The sequence below is a fragment of the Lolium perenne genome, chromosome 2 (assembly GCF_019359855.2).
Source record: "Lolium perenne isolate Kyuss_39 chromosome 2, Kyuss_2.0, whole genome shotgun sequence".
Lineage (NCBI taxonomy): Eukaryota > Viridiplantae > Streptophyta > Magnoliopsida > Poales > Poaceae > Lolium > Lolium perenne.
In genome coordinates, this window is record NC_067245.2 from 234635440 (window position 1) to 234653635 (window position 18196).

The following is an 18196-nucleotide window of genomic DNA, read 5'->3' on the forward strand; positions in this document are numbered from 1 at the left end:
ACAAACTTATGGTGATCAAGCTTATGCAAGATGAAGCCATAGAAGAATACAAACGCTCAAGCAAGGATTACATTTGTCGTAATCATGAGGACGACATTGCCACTTTAGAGAGACACACACATTCACTCTTGAGAAGGAATTCTCTTCTTGAGGAAGCTCTATTGGATCGAGAAGATGAAGCTAACAACTTGAGGTCCGAGATTGAGAGTCTCCAAATCCAAATCCAATTCTTGGAAGGAGTCATTGAAGCCCACGAGGACTTATGCAATGAAGGAGAAGTGGTAATTATGCCAAAGAAGATTGAGAGAGGAAGAAGGATCAATGAAGCAAAGAATATGAAGAAAGGGCCCATTGAAAAATGGGATCCTATTTCCAACTCTTGATCCATGAAGGGCCTTGCTTTCGGAAATGCTTATTGGGTGGTTAATCTTGAAGCCACAAGTCTTATGTCCGGAAGCAAGGAATTCTTTGTCGTCATCAAGTCACTCATCTCTATCTTCTCATGACGACAACACGAACAAACTCAAAGGTATTGGAGCCTTGACAAGGTGGTGATCAAGTCCTACCTTGTCAAGACTCTTACATATGTGCTTTTTGTTCATTGCTTTACACTCTTGGGTCTTTGTACCCACTATTATGAACATGTAGTGGTCCTCTTGTGGAGCTAGTCTCTTCAAGAGGCCACGGCCTAGGATTAATGGAATTTGCTTCTTTGTGTAGAGATTTTGTTTTGTAGGAATTGTGTTGAAGGAAATGAACCATGATGAAGTCTCTCAAACAATTTCGATACAATTTCTATGACAAAGTCCTTGCAAGAAGAAGCAACAATGGAATGGAGTTTGTGCTCAAGATCTTGGGTATCTTCTTTGGCAAAGAAGGAATCTACTATTTTTCTCCTAGCCATACTCACACCCTAACCTCATAGGGTTGCCGGAAGTGAGAGACAAACCTAAGAAGACACTCAAACATGATGATGGAGTATGAGTCTATTGCGTGGTTTGTGGTAGTGTGTGATGAGACATTTCGATGGATATGATAGTTCTTTGAAGGAGGCGAAGTGCTTCTTGTGAGAAAGGAGATGCAATTCCCCCGATTACCATAGGAAGGATGAGTGTTGGCACTTGCCGATCTCAAAAGCTACCTTCTATGAGTATCGGGGAAGGACGAAGTTCCACCTATGTGGAGCCATCTACACCACAAGGCCAAGTCTCTTCCATTGGACAACCAAGTGCTAGGTCACCTCTTCCACAACCTCAAGTTCGGCATCAACAACAATGAGGTCATGGCGAGTGACATAGGCATCCCAAATGGGCCTGCCGAAGATAGTACCCGGGGTTTACTGAAGGCCCACTACCCGAAGAATAAGAAGATTCGGGAGCCCAAGATATATCAAGGAAAGTCAAGAGTTGTAATAGGAAGTGTTATCTGTAATCTGGCGGGATGAGTTAGAAACCGTCCCGGACTCTGTAATTTGTACTACACGAATCCCTCGGCTCCACCTCCTATATAAAGGGGGAGTCGAGGGACGAGGAGATCATCGAATCATTGTCTACAAACCCTAGTTTTCATAATCGTCGAGTACTTTTCGGCTGAAACCTTCGAAATCTACTTACCCTCTACTTCCAACTAAACCCTAGCCTACAATCCATAGGCATTGACAAGTTGATACCTTGTCAATTGGCGCCGTCTGTGGGAATTAGAGGCGTAAGGATCTGATCTCGATGGCACGTTCAAGATCTTCGACATCGTCAACCGCAAGCAACACAATGGATCGAGGTAAACAGATCGCTGCTGGTCTTGTCGATTTTGTTCCTCACCCACCCTCCCGTTTGGATGCATATGCGTATCTGGCGGAGCCCATAGAGATGACGTTCGGAAGGTTTCACTTTCGCATCGAGAAGGAAGGATCGTATCGTGTCGAGGTTCCGATTTCGTCGGGATCGTCGAAGGTCGATTCCTATTTTTCAAGCTATGCGTCGTCAACCGAGTCAGGAGAAGAAGAAACTTCGGCGACACGCTACATCAGCACCAGAACAAGAGAGAAACTCGCCAAGATCTTCAACGACATGTCGTTTGAGTCATCTGCGGACTCATATATAAGCGATGGCTCAAGCGATGTCGACAGCTATGACTTCATCGACAAATCTATCACAGTGGGCAAGGTCTTCATCAATCTAAACGATGATGCCACCAAACCCAACATAGATCTGAGTACAAAGTATCATCAGATTTATGCCATTGAAGATCAAGAGGAGACATCTGAGGCTTTCGACAGTCTGGGAAATCCATACGTCGATCCCTCCAATCTGCGACAAGGCCTGGGCAACAAATACGTCGGGCCGAGCCGCGAGATAGAGTTCAACTTTCACAAGCAGCGTGGGACAGAGCCGCGAGAGCTATGAACGGCACAGAACCAATGGCTACCACAGCCACACCGTAAGAATTGCAAGCATATCAATATAGGCTCGCACGAGCTGCGAGGGAATTGGAAAAACAGAGACAGTGAGTTGAACAGAGAAAGGAAGCAGCCTTCGCATCCAGCAGAGAAGGGCAGATCTGAGTCGACAATCTAGAACTTCGGGTGATAGCCACAGGAGGCTCGGAGCAGAGAGGAAGATCAAGGTTACAACACATACCCGAAGCGGAAAGAGAGCACTTGGTTCAAAACCTCGACATGTCCTTTATGTCGATAGACACAAGAGGAAACATTATCCCTAAGACACCAGAAGCTGGGTATATGGCGACACAAGCTTTTATCCTCGCGTCTAAACCACCTCCAGGTGATCCAAGGGAAACACTATACAATATGGCGATAGCAGGAGTTGGAGCTATGGGGACAGCGTTCGTTTCAACGCCTCCCGAAGGAACAAAGAAGGCAAAATAGTCCACGACCTGCGGCAAGCAACGGCGGCAGCCCCTGAAGAACCAAGTGGAGCAAGAGATACGGCAGCACAAGCAAGAGTCGACAGAGCACGACAAAGCAGAAGGGATCATCGGCAATCTCCGGAGCTTAACGACGAAGATATGTGCGGCTTGCCATGCTTCACGAGGAGAGTCCGAAAAACTCGAGTCCCTTCAGGATTCAAGCTACCCGACAATTTCAAAAAGTTCGACGGCCTTCAAGATCCAGAGGATTGGCTAGTCGACTATCTGGAGACAGTGAAGCTCACGGGAGGAACCAGGGCAACAGCCATGCAAAGCATTCAGGTGCATTTGAGTGGAGCCGCACGATCGTGGATAAAGAAACTCACTCCAGGATCTATCGACAGCTGGGAAAGTTTCGAGGACGTGTTCGTCAAGAACTTCAGATCCACGTGCAAAAAACCCGCGTCGTTAGAGGAATTGAGAGCATGTCGACAAAAGCCAGATGAGCCAATGAGAAAGTACATCCAAAGGTGGAATATCATCAAAAATTCAGCAGAAAATATATCTGACGAGAGAGCGATAGATGCGTTTGTCGCAGGAGTCAGGCGTGGAGATTTTGTCGAGGATTTGGGAAGGACCAATCCAAAGACAGTATCCGCGTTAATGGAGATAGCAAATAAATGGGCAGATGGAGAAGACGCTGTCCACAACAAACGGCACAGGTCGCCAGAGGAGGACCGTGGTCGAAACTATCAACCGAGGCGAAGATTTCCTCGGCAGTACCAGAACTACGACGCTCCAGGACAAATTTCGGCAGGTTTTCGGACAAATACAGGAGGAAGCAACAGAGATGATTACCAGAGAAGCAATGAACAGCGAAGTGATAATAGGGATGATTCACGCAACAGGCAAAGTAGCGGGCCTAGGTTTCCAAGACCTTTCGTGTCCCCTGAAGAGATGATGAATGGACCGTGCCAGATGCACTTTTTCCTCGACAGCAACGGTAAAAGACAGTCAGGGCACTTGCAGAAAGACTGTCGAAATTTTCAGGCAATGTTGCGGTATGCGTAAAACGCTAACGCGGGCAGCACAGAGAAATCCTCGAGAACCCGTAAGCGAGATTCACTTGCCGCCTCCTCCCGCGATTACAGACGACAATCGGCATCAGCTCGTAATAGCGGCAGCACCTGCACCACCACCTTATGTTGATCCTAACTCCAATGGAGCAGATGTCGATGATTCAAGGGAAGGCCGTCCAATAGAGCTCGTAAAGTAATCTCACGACAGTGTTTATGGCAGAGAAACTGCCTCCCCCAACAGTTGAGTACCTTAATTGGTCAGACAAGATATCGGCTTCACAATAGCAGATCATCCGCAGCAAGTTCCTCGACTGTGGGGGCCAAGCACTTATTCTGCCAAATCAGCTTATCGCGGGATTTGATGTCTCTCGAGTGTTCATAGACGGCGGCAGCAGCTTGAACCTTATGTATGTAGATACATTGAGGAAGATGAACATATCCTTAGCAAACTTGAAACCAACAGACACAAGGTTCCACGGCATCACACCGGAGAAACCAAGTTATCCATTGGGAAAGATCAATCTCGACGTTCAGTTTGGGACCCGAGAAAATTATAGAATCGAGAGGCTCGAATTTGAAGTCGTGGATTTTCCGTCGCAGTACCACGCTCTGTTGGGACGACCAGCATATGCTAGATTTATGGCGGTGCCACACTATACATACCTGTTGTGGAGGATGCCTGGACCAAAGGGACCAATCACAGTAAAAGGAAGCTTTGCCCTAGCCGATAAGTGCGACAAAGATTTCCACCGGTTGTCAGAAACTTTCGGGATGCAAGCTGAGTACTTGGCGTCAAAAAGCATGACTGATTACGACGTACTGCCAGACGTTGGAAGGCCAAACAAAGAATCAACTTTCAGTACTGAGAAAAATTCAAAAGAGGTGCAGATTCACCCGACAGACCCGAAAAAGACGACATCTATCGCAAACGACATGGATATCGCATAGGAAAGCGCGCTTGTCGAGTTCCTCCGTGAGCACTGGAAAATCTTCGCATGGTGTCCAGCTGACATGCCAGGAGTACCCAGGGAACTTGCCGAGCACCACCTAAACTTGGATCCACTAGCGAGACCAATCAAACAACCTTTGCGGCGTTTTTCGGAACCAAACCGCAAAGCCATGCTGTCAGAAATCAATCGACTACAAGAAGCTGGTTTTATCAAAGAGATATTCACAGAAGCCACATGGGTAGCAAATCTGTCGGTGCCGAAGAAAAACACTAAGGTCCTTCGCATGTGCGTCGACTTTACGTGTCTCAATAAACATTGTCCAAAGGATCACTTTCCCCTCCCGAGGATCGATCAAATTATCGACTCCACGGCTGGATGTGAACGTCTTTCCTTCCTGGATGCATATTCTGGTTATAACCAGATCAGATTGAAAGAAGAAGATGAAGTAAAAACCGCGTTTATTACACCTTACGGCGTGTTTTGCTACAGAACAATGCCCTTTGGTTTAAAAAATGCGGGAGCAACATATCAGAGGATGATGCAGAAGTGTTTGGCGACACAGATCGGGAAGAACGTGCAAGTATACATTGATGATGTCGTCATAACATCAAAAAAGGGGGCAACGCTGATCGAGGATCTCAAGGAAACCTTCGACAACCTTGATAAGTTCTGCCTCAAACTGAACCCGACGAAGTGTTCTTTCGGCGTCCCAGCAGGAGAACTTCTGGGGTTTCTAGTTTCAGCAAGAGGGATCGAAGCAAATCCCGACAAAATACAAGCTATCGTAACAATGAGGAAGCCAACGAAGTTGAAAGAAATACAACAGCTAACTGGGCGAGTCGCAGCTTTGAGCAGATTCGTCGCTAGGCTAGGTGAAAAAGCGTTACCATTTTACGCTTTGATAAAGCAAGGAGATAAATTCCAGTGGAACGAAGAAGCCGACAGAGCTTTCGAGGATTTGAAGCGCACAATCTCGACACCACCAATTTTGGTGGCGCCAAAAGAAAGGGAACCTCTCCTGCTGTATATCGCAGCCACGCCCCAAGTGGTGAGCACGGTGCTAGTTGTTGAAAGGGAAGAAGAAGGAAAACTCCACGGCGTGCAGAGGCCAGTATACTTCGTTAGCGAAGTTTTATCGCCCTCAAAACAAAGGTATCCTCAGTACCAAAAGATAGCATATGGAGTGTTCACGACAGCACGAAAATTGCGCCACTATTTTTCGGCACACCCGATCATAGTGGTCAATGAAGCTCCCTTGTCAAATATATTGAACAATCCAGAAGCTACGGGTCGTGTCTCCCTTTGGGGAATAGAACTTTCCCCTTGGGACATCACGTATGAAAAAAGAAAAGCAATCAAGTCGCAAATACTGCCGGACTTCATTGCAGAGTGGATGGAGTTGCAAAATACAGGACCTCCAGACTTGTCGAGAACCTGGACCATGAACTTTGACGGGTCCAAAAGACTAGAAGGAGTCGGCGCAGAGTAGTACTCATATCACCTGAAGGCGACAAGTTAAAGTACATCCTTCGGATGACGTTCCCTAACGCATCTAACAATGAAGCAGAATATGAGGCTCTCATACACGGGATGAAGATGGCGAAAGCCTGCGGTGCAACTCGACTAAAAATCTTCGGCGACTCACAGTTGGTGGCTCAGCAAGTTATGAACCAATGTGACGCAGTCAATGATAGCATGATGGCATACAAGGAGGTGTACAACGAGCTCGAGAAGTTGTTCGATGGATGCGAAGTTAATCATATTAGTAGATTGAGCAACGACGAAGCCGACGTTCTTGCAAACATCGGGTCGCAATGCCTTGCAGTCCCGCCAGGTGTATTCTGGGAAGAGATAACAGAGAGATCCACCAAGTCGACAAAATCAAAAAAGAAGGAGAAGAAACCCTCGGGGGCTACCAAGGAAAAGCAAGTGGAAGAAGAAGAAGATCAGGACCTGGTCATGGTGATACAGATACCGTGGATGCAGCCGTACATATCATACATCCTCAGGAAAGAAATACCCGATGATCCAGTTGAGGCAAGACGAGTAATTCGACGCTCCAAAGCTTTCACGGTGGTCAAAGGAGAATTGTATAAGCGAAGTATTTCAGGCGTCTTGCAAAGGTGTGTTACACCCGAAGAAGGAAGAATAATTCTGAAGGACGTACACGAAGGAATATGTGGCCACCACGCGAGTAGTCGAGCTATTGCAGCCAAGGTCTTTCGGGCAGGATTCTACTGGTTGACAGCAATCGAGGACGCCAAGGACATAGTAAGAACTTGCGACGCGTGTCAAAGGTTTGCCGCAAAACCTCACTCTCCAGCAGCAGAGCTAGCACCAATACCATTGTCATGGCCCTTTGCTCAATGGGGACTTGATATGGTGGGCAAGTTACACAAATCCTGGCCAGGAGGAAAGGAGTATATGCTAGTAGCTGTCGACAAATTTACAAAGTGGATAGAAGCGAAGCCGATAAATTCACCAGACGGAGCATCCGCAGTAAAATTTATAAAAGGCCTCGTCTTCAGATTTGGAGTGCCCCACAAGATCGTCACGTACAACGGCAGAACTTCACATCCCACGAATACAAAGAGTAGTGCGAAGAGGTGGGTATCAAGTTGCACTTTGCGTCAGTTGCACATCCTCAAACCAATGGGCAAGTCGAGAAAGCCAATGGTATAATCTGCAATGGCATCAAGAAGCGCTTATTAGGACCACTGGAAAAAGCTCGACATACCTGGCCAGAAGAACTACCAAGCGTGTTGTGGAGCATCCGAACAACACCAAACACAGCAACACAGGAAACTCCGTTTTTCCTGGTTCATGGAGCAGAAGCAGTACTACCAATCGAGATAGAGCACAACTCTCCACGTGTCGTCGAATATGACGAAGAAGTGTCGAGAAAAGCACTAGAAGACGACGTGGACGCACTTGATGAAGCCCGAGACGAAGTATTGTCTCGAGTAACCAAATACCAACAGGACTTGAAGAATTACCACAGTCGACGTTTGCGGCCAAGATCTTTTCAGGTGGGAGACCTAGTTCTTCGGCTCACGCAAAAAAGTCATGAAAAACTCGAGTCACCATGGCTTGGCCCTTACATTGTCACGGAAGTAATCGGAGGAGGAGCATACAGGATAAAGGACAAGAAGACAGGGGTGGAGGAGCCAAACCCCGGAACGTGGCGCAACTCAAAGCGGTTCTACGCCTAGAGTCGAAATATAGTCCTTGCAAAACTTCAATGTACTGAAACGCCCGCGAGTTTTCAGACGCACTCTTTTCCTTTTTCGGGGCACCGAGTGGGGCCGGAGAAGGTTTTTAATGAGGCGGGCTCGCGGTGCTGCAATATAATAAAGATAGTGTCAATATACCTTTCTCTTTATCGACATGTTCAAAGTCTTCGCTCCGACGAATTTCAATATAGTCCATCAAAAAAGAAAAAACCTTGCCTTGGTATCAAAATACCTCGTGAGTCAGTAAAAATACAAAATAGTACTCAATAAAGAAGCTCGGGGGCTCGTATTCGCCATAAACATATAAATGCCTTGGTTCAAAACCTCGCAATATATAAATACAGTAAAGAGTCACCGAAACACTCGGGGGCTAGACGAACAGAGAAATATAATGATTGCTTTACAATATAGTCATGGATTACAAAGAAGAAGTATCTACAAGAGGAAAATAACTAGTCTTGATTCAATATGTCATCAAGAGTAACTCTGTTTTCTTCAGGAGCAGCACCAAGAAAATCGGCATAATGGCCATCGGCAAAAAAGTCGGCGTCCATCCGAAGAAGGTCCTCAATCATTTCTTCGGCTATAGGCGTAACCTTCGTGTTAATCCTATCAACACCAACTCTTCGACGTTTTACCTTTTGATGAACTTTCGCGACAACTTGGGTAAGGTCAAGATTTGAGTGGCAGATCTGGAGCATGATAAGAGCAAATCTGGCGCCAGCTACCAGTTGAGCTTTGACAAAATCATGGATACTGCCAGCATCCTTGAATCTTTCCATCAATTCAGGGAGAGTTTTTGGTTGGACGTTCCGAGGAAACATGGAGTTGTAAACCATGGACAAGGTCTTGGTACAGAAGTCAAGAAAATCGCGAGTTTGAGAGGTGCGATCTTGAAATCTGACAATTTGGCGGGTCCTCTCTGGGGTAGCCCAAAACAAAGAACCATGGTCCAGGGAAAGGTTAACAAGGAGGTTCGTCCTAGCATTTACCCTCTCTTCCTCGGCAGAGCATCGCAAAGGAACCTATCAAAACAACGAAGTGGAAACCTTTAAGAGACATAGCATGAAGATGAAAGATATCGGAGGATAAAACAAGCATACCCGACATATCCGCACTGGCTTCATTCATTAATTCGAGCATGAAATTTTCTCTAGTAGTCGCCTTTTCAGCCTCGGAAGCAGCAATTTCCTTAGCAGCCACGGCCTCGCGAGCTTGCTGAAGAGCAACTTTTTCGGCTTCAGATGACTTACGAGATTGCTCCATCATCACAAGTGTTTGTTTCTTCGCATACCGGTTGCTGTCGAAGTTCATCCAGTTCTTGCGACAAGGTATCGTCGACAGTGCGATATCAGCAAAAGCTCTCCTCGCGCGAGAAGAAGAAGGCGAAACATTGGAAGGAGCGGAAGATGGAGTATAGTTATCAAATATCAACTGAAATTTAAACAAGACAACATCAAACAACAAGCAAAGATAGAGTTTTCATTAATCTCTTGGAATAATTACAAGGGCATTACAGTGAAGCTAAGGAAGTACGTGTCGCCAAATGACTACTTTGGCGACAAGAGCAAAAGAAATAGAAAGAAAAACAGAGGCATGCAACTAGACCTCCGGCCTTGACGAGCTAGGAGTCGACGATGGCTTAATCCCGAGATAGGCCAAGATCTTCTTTGTGTTGGGCTTGGCTGCCTTAATCAGCGACTTCCACCTTGACTGCTCTATTTGCTCGGTGTCGCCAACTTTCATCCAGTCAATAGTCTGTCGACTGTCAGCAACCAACGCGATGTTGTTCTCAATGGCAACCTTCATATTTTCTTGGCGCATCTTCAGTCCAAGGTCTTCCGGTGTATTGAACATCTTGGCAAGGTTGAGGAAAGTCGCAGGCTCCTCTTTCTTCGGGAAGAAGTAGGGGAACAATGCCGACAACACTGCGCTAGCATTCGACACACCTTCACGAATCTCGGATCCATGAAGCTCCAGATAGGAAAGTGCGTCAAGGACAGGGTCATTGACAGGATTCGTCAGATCAAAATCCTGGTTTGTTTGGGCTGTCAAGGAAACAAAGCATTAGTGAAAAGACAAGAAACAACGATTCTCATAAAAATAGAAGGGATCAGCAAAATTATCGAAAGTGCGGCGACTACGAGTTTTCGTGCGCTTGAGGATTCCTTCTTCACGAGAAGCTTGCGCAGCTTTGTGCTCATCCAAGGCAGCTGTAGCATCCTCAAGTTTTTTCTGCAGTTCCTCGACACCAGCAGCTTTCGCCTTGGCTTCATCAGCTTCGGCCTTGGCTTTGCTAGCAGCGAGTTCGGCTTTCTTGCGAGCCGCCTCACTCTGCTCAAGTTTTCGAGCAAGTGCGTCGGCGCGTTCGTTGGCCTCTGCAAGTTTCTCTGTCGAGATATGGAAAAGAGAGAGAAGAAAGATCAAAATCGCGAAAAGCAACAGGAGTAAAAAATCAAGGAAAAACAGCAAGTATAAAATTCGTTACCTTCGGCTCTGTTAGCATATTCACGGTATCCAATAAATTGGGAACCGATGCGGAGAAGATCTTTGATCATAGGCTGTTCAAGGTGAACACAGCAAGAGAAACATCGGCATGAAAAAGAGAAAAGGTGTGAAAAAACAAAATAAGGAAAATATAGATGTCGACAAGCTTACATCATCTAAGAGCAGAGTCGACGAATCGCCCAACCGAGGGGCAGGTTCAACAATCTTTTCAACCCTTGTCCTTTTTGGTGAAGGAGCAAGGGGGCTTGATGGTGGAGTAGTGGTGACGACGTTTTGTTGAGGAGGCGAGGTTTCTTCTCCTTCAACTAGCGTGTCTGAAGCAAGTACGATGACGTGACGTGCTTGTCCGAGGAGCCACGTCAGTAGTTGGTACTTCTTCCTCGTCATCACTGTTGATCAAAAAATCGGCAGCATAAAAAGCAAGACAAGATAAATATTTCGAGTAAAAAAAAAAAAAAGGGAGAAATAAAGACGACTTACGAGCTGACGAGGGATTCAACATAAGGATCGTAAGCTGCCTTCGGATGAGAAGGAACAACTTCTTCAGCCTTAGAGGTGCCAGAATCCTCGGCATCAGTCCTTTTCCTTTTGTTCCTTGGAGAAACAAAGCAGGAGGAAGGGATTGCGTCGACTCACCGGCTTCGGACTCAACTTCTTTTTCGTGAGAAGCCGCAGATTTGTGAGAACCCGCGACTTCACTTTCAGGAATAGAAGAACCTTGAGTATCTTCGGCAACGATGGCCTGTTCTTCGACTTCTCCACCCTCCGGAAGAGGAGGAAGGGAGGTCATAGTAGGATGGTTCTCAGAAAATAGTGACCAAAGGAAAATTAAAGAGATGACAATACAACGAGATGCAGAGAAAGTGCGGAACAAGATAAAAACTCGGGAAGACAAAATACCTCGGGGAGTGGATTGGCGGAGCTGTACGGCTCCACGCGACAAGAGGAATGAATTGGATCTTTGCCCAGGCGAGAAAGTCTTCGAATCAACTTCTCCAAGTCCTTGGTGGAAAGATCACCGGAGATTCTGTTGGCGTCATTTTTACCGAATACGTCCAAAGGGGATTTTTGCGAGCACGAAGAGGCTGCACTCTAATCCTAAGGAAGTAGGCGATGATTTGAACACCAGACAGCTCTTTGCCTCGAGTGTTTTGAAGCTGACGAATACGAGACATGAGTGCCTCTGTCGCCTTTTTCTCTTCCTCGGAAGCTTCGGCATCCCAGGAGCGGCGGCGCTGGATTCTGGCACTTCCGTCGAAAGGAATTATGTTGTGTTCAACGGAGTTGGCGCTTTCTTCGTGAATGTAGAGCCACTTTTTTCGCCATCCTTGGACAGAATCAGGAAATTTGACGTCGAAATAATCGACATCGCATTTAACACAGATAACAACGCCACCTATGTTATAAGTGACGTTGTGGGAGCCATTGCGGCGGAGGCAGAAAATGCGTTTCCACAGAGCCCAATTGGGAGGGATTCCGAGGAAGCATTCGCAAAGTGTGATGAAAATAGAAATGTGAAGGATGGAATTGGGGGTCAACTGGTGCAGTTGAATCCCATAAACGAAAAGAAGGCCGCGGAGGAAATCGTGAATTGGGGTCGAAAGGCCGCGGATGAGGTGATCAACAAAACTAACCCGGTACTCCATTGGAGGCTTGGGGTAGCTTTCTTCGCTGGGAAAGCGGATGGCGTCCTCCTTCTTCATGAGGCCAAGCCTCTTCAGCATGTTGGTGTCCTGGTTGGAGATTTTGGATCTCTCCCACTCAAGATCCTCGGCGGCCATCTTGGATTCCGGAGTACTGTGGCGAGTGAGTCGCGTGCGCGGTGGCATCAACGGCAATGGGCAGAGCAATGCTCGTGAGTGCGGATGATTAGAGAGAGTTGGGCGCAGGGGAAGCTTTTGCGAAGAGGAACAGATGAGCGGCGCAAGCGAGGGGATGAACGGAGGTTGAAGAAAGGTTTATATAAGAATCGGGTGAAGCAGTGCGCCGTTGGATGAAGAAATCGTGTGGTGAAAAAAGATCTTCTAGATACAAGGGTAAAAAGGTATTTTTACCGAGATAGGCGTTACCGTACGTGCGCCTTAAAAGCGGAGGACGTGTGTCCCCCACTTGCACGACGTGTCAACATGGTGGAAACAATGGACCCACAAGGCAGAAAAATCAAGATTATAAACAGAGATGAAGCAATTTTGTTTAAGGGAAGCATGTCGACAAGAAAAATAAAAGAAGATTGGCGACAGGAGGAATTATTAAATACTTCGGGAGCCTTTGATCAAATACAAGTTTTTGCCCAAATGCTCGGGGGCTACTTCGATAAAAAGTAAAATTTCGAGTATGGCAATATAGAAATTGCGGGAGCCTACAACCAAGCACAAGTTCTTGGTTGTAGCCTCGGGGGCTACTCCCATCGGGAACGCTGTTCGCGTACCCGATGAAGTTCAAAAATAAAAGATAGAAAAGCAAGAGAGTATATTTCGAGTTATAATTAACTCTACATATACTCCCATCGGGAGAACAATATAAGTCATATTTGACTCGATAAAATGTGCCATTCCAACAGCCGGAAAAGCACTCGACAATATATTCTCAGAACGCCGAAGTTGCGATCAATTTCTGAATGCCGCAAATTTGCGAAGGTAAGACCCCAGATCCGTTCTGCTGGGCGTGGCATCGCCAAAGACTGCGCTCTGCTACCTTTATCCGTGTCAACAGATACGAAGAAAAATCCTAACGGACGCGTTAGGTACCCGATAAATTTGACTGGGACTCGACAGAATGGTAAGACCTTAAGCGGCACCTGTCGAAGTTTACACCAGTATCCCGAGATCATGTCCAGGGACGTGATTTTGAAGTAGGTTTTTGCGGATTGCCACTAGAGCAGTTAACTAGTACCTGATCCGTCAGATGAACTAGCCCCAACTACCATTATCCCTGTACAATATAGAATTTTATGTGAAGAAATATAAAAAAGTTGAAGCTCTCGAATAAAAATAAACAGTGGAGATTTTCCCTGATTCTACGATTCAAGCAAAATCTCGAGGGCTACTGACATAGGCATCCCAAATGGGCCTGCCGAAGATAGTACCCGGGGTTTACTGAAGGCCCACTACCCGAAGAATAAGAAGATTCGGGAGCCCAAGATATATCAAGGAAAGTCAAGAGTTGTAATAGGAAGTGTTATCTGTAATCTGGCGGGATGAGTTAGAAACCGTCCCGGACTCTGTAATTTGTACTACACGAATCCCTCGGCTCCACCTCCTATATAAAGGGGGAGTCGAGGGACGAGGAGATCATCGAATCATTGTCTACAAACCCTAGTTTTCATAATCGTCGAGTACTTTTCGGCTGAAACCTTCGAAATCTACTTACCCTCTACTTCCAACTAAACCCTAGCCTACAATCCATAGGCATTGACAAGTTGATACCTTGTCAGCGAGGACCCAAATCATGATGGAGATCAAGGAACCTCACAAGAACCTATCCTTTTGATCTATTCTCGCCGGGGTGCTAAAGTGTCAAGACTCTTTCATAATACAAGTAAAGTACAAGACATACTCAAGAGCAAGATATGATGGGGTCCAACGGTATAGCAATCCCAAGTATCAATTCTTCCCAAATGTGCCCGACAAGACAATGGACTCACTCTCTATCGATGATCGTCAAGGTTTGCCTCTCTACCTTTGTGCTTCTCATCCGGACATTGTGTCATAAGTGGATACTCATACCACTCTTGTGCCATATGTCTAGATGTAAAGCACGCATGAACAGAGGGGGAGTGCGGTTTAAATTTATTGAGCTATCCCTTCCCCCATGATGCACAAAGAAACCCAAAGCATATGCCATTCGTCAATCAAGTGACTATGAGCTTCATGTTGAGTTGTAGTCATGAGTCCTAGGTCTCTACGCGACCTCACACTACCAAACCCTTACACGGTGGCTTCGGCCACCAAACCTCCTCATCGAGGAGTCTGTGTTCTTTTTTTTGTTTTCTTTTCCTTTCTCTTCGTGTTTTTGTTTTTCGGTTCTTCTTTTCTCTTTGTTTCTTCTCGGGAGATTCACCCAAGCTTGGCTTTTCTTGATTTGACTCTTGCAAGCTTGGTTGAGTGGTACCTTAACAGTTCCATCATCTAATCCTAAGCCATCATCTATCTCTTAAGCCAACTCAGTCTTAAAGCACAAGTCTACACCAAAATCTGAGAGTCTTTGAGTTTGGAAGCCGGTACTACCGCTTCTCAGGCCGGTACTACCGCTCTGGGGCAGTTATCTGACGAAACTGAAAATTATCCCCAGACCGGTACTACCGCCCTAAGTACCGGTATGTACTGGTAAGCGGTACTACCGCTTTTACGAGCGGTACTGCCACTTGCATCTTTTGACTAAGAGGTACCGGGAAGGTCGTTTTTCCAAAAACCACCACAAATCCCCTGCCCACCTCGAAGCAAAGGAGCTCCCAACCTCAAGACCTCGAGGAGACCGGCCCCAATCTCCTCCTCCAGCTGCCGCCGGCCAAATCTCCTCCATGGAGAAGCTTCCCCACCTCCTTCTCCGCCATGTCCTCCGGTATGAACCCTAATCTCTCTCTCTAGGGTGTGTTGGACTCCCTAGATGCATAGGCTAGGGTTTGATGGAGATTTATGGTGGAGAAGCCTTCTTGGAAGCTCTACATGTGCAGGGATACTAGCTAGCAACAATGTGTGATACTAGATCGATTTTGCCATGAAACTTGATCTCGATCTGGATGTGCTGAGCTTAAGCGGTAGTACCGCTCATCCTCAAGCGGTACTACCGGTCAAAGCGGCACTACCGGATCAGAATTGCGGTACTACCGCTCTGTCTAGAGTCACCAATGTTGCTTGTTAGTGTCCTCTTTGATCCTTAATTTCACGGCTTGTGCACTTATCCCCTATTCCCTCCCAAACCTTTACTATTCACAGGAGCACCTAAGACCCGTGGTGGCAAGGTCAAGCCATCCTCTCGTCGTCATCGAGATGAAGACGAGCAAGAGGAGATTATGCCGACAAGGACCACCAAGCGACAGAGGGAAGCAGCAGCGGGGGCAAGGGGGCCTCAAAGATCAATGCTTGATGTCAAGAAAGGCCAGTTCTTGGAAGTGAGGGGGGCAATCCTTATTTGCTGGCGAGAAATGCTCGTCAATGCCCCAATAACTATTTTCATCATGTCAATCAAGAGAGGATCTACAATGAGGTCTATGGGGCCAAAGAGTTCAAGTGTTGCCCCCAATACTCCATCAGCATGGACAAGCTCAACTCCGACCTCGACTACTTCGGAGAAGCACTAGAGATATGTGATGAACAAGGACTTATACCTCTGATGACCTTCTCTCACGATTTTTCCAGGGAGGTGATTTGCCAATTCTATGCCACGGTTGTCTTTCTTGAGGATGAAGGAGGCTATCGCACCTTAAAGTGGATGACAAGGGAGCATGTGATGGAGGCCTCATGGCAAGACTTTGCTAGAAGCATTGGTTATGAGCTACCCGAAGACGACTCAAACACCTTCCGGATTCATCTCCAAGCCAAGCCAATGGCCAAGGAGAAAATGGCCGATCTCTACATTCGAGGGAGGATGTTGTGTGGAAGCACCAAAGGCCTTCTACCTGTCTACGACATCATGAACCGCACCTACCGCAGCACCATCAACCCCAAGCATACCAACCATGATGAAGTGCATGGGTTCCTTGTGAATCTCCTTGTGCGCACTCATGAGTTGAGGGGCCGCGGCAAGTAGCTGGACGTCATGGATTACATTTGGCATGAGATGCGTGACTGTGCCTTCCTTCGCAAGCTTCCTCAGTACGCTCCTTACCTCATGAGGCTCATTTGTCTCAAGTGGGATCAAGAGGGCCGTGGAGACCTTCTTCAACAATGCCGCCCCAACGTCACTATCCACAAAGAGAAGAGCCCTCTTGTTAAGGACCATGACCTTCCAAGGTTTGGCAAGGGAGCTCCCAAGGACAAGGATGAAGACGAGGCCGATAGCGAAGACTCCGACTATGTGCCCAACTCCGTTAAGACCAAGGGCCTCTTCGCCAAGCTCACCGCTCGCCTCAAGAAATCCTTTTGCTTCAAAAGGGATCTTGAAGATAGGATGTATCAAGCTCATCACGACAACAAGAAGATCCGCCAACGCCAAAAGGCGATGATGAGGCACATGCAACTTCCGGTCTCCGAGGGCTCCGAGGACAACATCACTCCTCCCGGCGAGTGGAAGTCGAAGCTCGTTTGGTCAAGCTCCGAGGAATCCATCCCCGAGCCACCTCAAGGCAAGGGCCTTGCCCAAGAAGAAGATGATGATGAAGGCAAGTATGACGAGGAGGAGGACGTCGAGGATGAGGGTGATGAGAACGAGGATGACGATGACGAGGATGATGATGACGAGTGATTCCCTTGGGGCGTTAGTATGCTCCTTCTCCCTTTTTGGTGTCTCGATGCCAAAGGGGGAGAAGTTGATCTATTAGGACGGGAATTTGCATGGGGATGCCAAGGGCTTGGTGGCTTCATTTTGGTTCTTTCGGCCTTGGCATCAAACCTTCCCCTAGTTATTCGGAACTTTATTCGTATGTGTGTTTGCTACTCTATTTGTGGATCTCCCGATCCCCCCGTTTGTATTAAGACTTAATCGTTCGTAGCTTAATGGTCTCCATGATTTATCCTTTGATTGGCTACATCATTCCTATGGAGGCTCTTATTATTATGAGTTTGGGTTTTCTCAAGGCAAAGGTATGAAAAGGTTCACCCAAACTCCCCTATATGCAAATATACTTGCCTCCATAGTGTACTTGTGCTACATGATCTTGACATGTATTCTTCTTAGCACTTGTGCTTGGTTTGTAGAATCTAGGGGGAGTTTCTCTCTAGGATGTGTGCATTTGTATACCAATGCATATTCTAAATATGCACACATCTAGGGGGAGCTTCATTTACCTTTGCAAACCAAATACCGTATCATAATATCCTATGAATTATTGCAAATTCGTGTGTTGTCATCAAACACCAAAAAGGGGGAGATTGTAAGAGCAAGATCCATATCCCGTGTTTTGTGTGTTTGATAACAACACTCGAACAATTCTAACCGTGCACAAAGTTTGTCATTGATAGGTTTGCAAGATGCACGGTACCCTCGCCGAACACATTATGATCAGAAGACCGAAGCGTAGTTCTTAGGCTTTCTGGTTTTGTGTGTGTGTCGCGAGGTAACATGGTAGGAGAGGAAAAGAGGAAAAAGCTGTTTTAGCCATAGCGGTACTACCGGTACCAGGAGCGGTAGTACTGCTACCCCTACTGGTACCGCCCGAGATACCGCTCTGAGGATTGCACGCGAAAATGTCCCACAGAACAGGTTACGGTACCTTGAGCGGTAGTACCGCCCACGGTACCGCTCAAGTACCGTAACGCGTTCAGTAAGGTCGTACCGCTGTGGTACCGCTTCGGTACCGCTTCAAGTTCAGTAAGGTCTGGACCCTGTTGCGGTACCTCGAGCGGTACCGCAAGCGGTAGTACCGCGATGTGTCCACGTGGACAAGTTCAGTGGGGATTCGAAC